General features: G+C 36.6%; 1 protein-coding gene across 2 annotated transcripts in view; it reads right to left on the bottom strand.

The window, feature by feature from the left end:
* Sh3glb1 (SH3 domain containing GRB2 like, endophilin B1) overlaps positions 1 to 3,479 on the bottom strand; it is a gene marked incomplete in the record, with an annotated part of 48,344 nt that overhangs the window by 35,917 nt on the left and 8,948 nt on the right.

Here is a 3,479-nt window from a genome sequence, read left to right as displayed (position 1 = left end):
TTTGTAGCTGCCATGTGGGTGCTGGGAAATCAAACCTGGGTCCTCTGCAAGAACAGTCAGTGCTCTTAACTGCTGAGCCATCTCTCCAGCCCTAAATATTTTTTATAATCTATGTATTACTGATAAATTTAATCACACCCAAGTTAGACAGGCATTTATGAGATGTTCTGAACAAGTAGCATTTAGGCTGTTCTTCAGGGTATGTTCTAACAATTTGTTTATAGGTTATCGTTTGGTACACATATTCACACTGTGGAGGTATTTTTTTAAGGCTTATTTTTTAAAAAGATTTAATTATGTATATATATGGGTATGTGCACATGAGTGCAGGCACCCATGGAGTTGAGAGGAGGGCATTGGGTCCCCTGGAGCTGGAATTACAAACAATTTTCAGGCACTCAGGTCTTTGCAAGAGCAATACATGGTCTTAACTGCTAAGCCAGCTCTCCAGCTCTAATGTGGAGGTTCTTTTTTTAAAAATCACAAATGTAAGCCGGGCATGGTGGCCGCATGCCCCAGCACTTGGGAGGCAGAGGCAGGTGGATCTCTGTGAGTTTGAGGCTAGCCTGGTCTACATAGCAAGTTCCACAAATGTAGTTGAACATATTCAGCATGCCAATTTTTAGTATATTGGGTATAATGATGTTTGAGGAAAGGTAGCCATGAGTTCTTGGCCAGCTTGGTCTACATTCTGAGTTTCACGACAGCTGGGACTACAGGGAGACCCTGTCTCAAAAAGACAAAAACGCAAAAAACGAAACAAAAAAAATGAGAGCGAAAAAAAGATTTCTGTTCATATGGAGCCTTTGAGACACTTTCAATTAAACACTAGAGGTTATCATGCATAATCTTCCTCACTAGCCTGTGGCTTTTCTTCACTTCAATGTAGGTACATTATTAGAATTAATTTCATGGAAATCATGACTCAATTTTTAGCTAACAAAATAAAGTTTGTCTTACCCCTTATCCCCGTCTCACTTCTTGAAATATTTTTTTGTTGCATTGTTGTTTTCTGAGTTTTATTACTGTTTTTGAGCCTCATTCTTTTTAAAAAAACATTTATTATTTTTATGTGTATGGGTGTATTGCTGCATGTGTGTGTAAGTGCACCAGTGTTGTGCAATGCCCATGGAGGTCAGAAGAGGGTGTCAGATCTCCTGGAACTGGAGTTACAGCCAGTTGTTAGCCACCATGAAGGTGCTGGGAATTGAACACAGGCCCTCTGCAAGAATAGCCAATGCCCTGAAGTGTTGAGCCATCTCTCCAGACCCCTTTAAAATTTTTTTGGGAGGGGAGGTCTTTTTTGAGACAGGGTCTCCCTTAGCCCCAGCTATCCTGGTTTAATTTTTTTTATTTATTATTTTTATATTCAGCCTCATTCTTTTTGGTCTAATACTTTCAATGGACTATCAGCACTTTTAGTTGAAGGCCCTCTAGATTTTTCTTAAGACTTCTGGTTATATCCTTCACCGAAGGTCTTGTTTAGAGCCAGAGCTGACCAAATTGGTGGAACTGAGAATAGCAGTTCCAAAGCTACTGTCCTGAACTCCCCAAGCTTGCAGTATACTGTAACTAAGAACTAGGCATGAATAAAAGCAAACCTGTGATTGCAGAGTCAGAAGAGAAAATGCAATCTCATTCTTAGGGCACAGGCAGGATGGTATTTTTTACAGATTCCTAAAGATTCTAACTAATATACCTCTTTGAGAGGCACGGATTAGAATTTTACATGTTAAAAATCTACCACCAATAATTAGGTAGACTAGCTCTCAGATAGCAATGGGAGAAAAGGATGAGCTAAGAAAAAATTTCTCTTAGCTTTTTAAGAATTGGAAACATATATAAATTTCCTATCAATAAACAAGTATATACCGTTTTCTTTCTTTATTCCTCCTAAAAATGCTTATTTTTTAATTTATAATTAATTTCATTTAGTATGTATATGTGTATGTGTGTGCTTGAGTAGAGGTCAAAGGACAATTTGGAGTTGATTCTCTCCTTCTACCATATGGGTTCCGGGATCTAACTCAGATCATTGGGCTTGATGGCAGGTGCTTTTACCTGCTGAGTCATCTCACTGGCCCTCAAGAAATTATAAGATCCTATCCTATATATTTGCTAAGTACTAGTTTAAGCACCTAGGTTTCAGCAGCCAACAAAATAGGTACAGTTTCTGTTTTTAAGAATTTAATATTTTAATAGGGAAGAAACAAAAAACAAACAATTTGATAATAAGGCAAAAAGATGAAGAGAAGACCAACATGGGTGATTCTATTTTTTTCTCAGTGACATAAGTACAGTGGAATATTTATTACTTAGGAAGAGAAGGAAGCAGGGAATCATGGCAGGCTTCACTGGGGAGAAGATGAGCAACTTGGGCCTGAATGGGGAAGCAGGAATTTCAGTTTGTGACAGGGGTAGTTAAGAAAAAATAGCATGTCTGAGCAAGTAACAGCTGATCTGCAACTAAAAGGAGATATGTAAAGATTTAAGGGGATAGTATGCAGTATTCTTTCTGATGATTATTTTCCAGTTGCATTATTTCTATAGGTTTCTATAGGCACCACTTTTATGCATATTAAATATTAATTTCCTTACAGAAATCTCTAAGTTATAACTAGGAATAGATTTCTGAAAGAATAGATTAGTAATATTGCTATTAATAGACACATTAACAGAAAAATCAATAATTTAAAAATTAAAAAAGTCTTTTAGTAATAAGATGTGGTCTCTGTTGTAAAATAGAACTGAAGTATGAATCTTTTCCATTTTTTTTTAGTATATAAAATGCCAAGCTTTGTCTTATGTATTTTAGAAACACTTGATTTAAAGGAACAGATTAGAAATGGCTAAAGCATTAAAATAGTGGCAAGAAACAGCCACTGAGTTTATCTGATACAAGTTTAGATTCAGGGTGAGTTTTGTGACATTATTTCAGAGAACTGGGCTTTTTTTATTTGCAGAGTAAAATATTTTAATCTTCAGGTTAAGAAGCCTGTTTGTGTAATTAATATTTTTAAATTTCTTTGTTGTCAGGTGTGGTGGCAACACACCTGACAGCGCTCAGGAGGCAGAGGCAGGTGGATCTGTGTGAGACTGAGGCCAGCCTGGTCTACATAGCAAGTTCCAGCCCAGAAGGGGCTCCAGGGAGAGCCCATCTCAAAAAAAGAAAAAATTTCTTTGTGACTATCATGATACTATGTTATGCTGTGAAAAAGATAGTGAGAATATATAGAACAAAGACATGCATTTGCTATGGAGTCCAAGTCTTCAAGAGACAAAACATACAGAAGTCTTATATAATGTACATGACTTATAAAGTCTACAAAAACAATGAATAGCTTTTATTTTTATTTCAGAAGACAATCAGACAAAACAAAAAACCTCAAAGATAATAACAACAAAGGCCTCATGGATAAAAGGACACTTCCCATAATGGAGATAGTCAAAGTAGAAACCTGTTTAGAAAACAGCACTTG

The sequence above is a fragment of the Nannospalax galili genome, unplaced genomic scaffold, assembly GCF_000622305.1.
Source record: "Nannospalax galili isolate Female #2095 unplaced genomic scaffold, S.galili_v1.0 scaffold9, whole genome shotgun sequence".
NCBI lineage: Eukaryota > Metazoa > Chordata > Mammalia > Rodentia > Spalacidae > Nannospalax > Nannospalax galili.
Note: the sequence above shows the minus strand (reverse complement) of the source record. Positions and strands in the feature narration are given on the sequence as shown.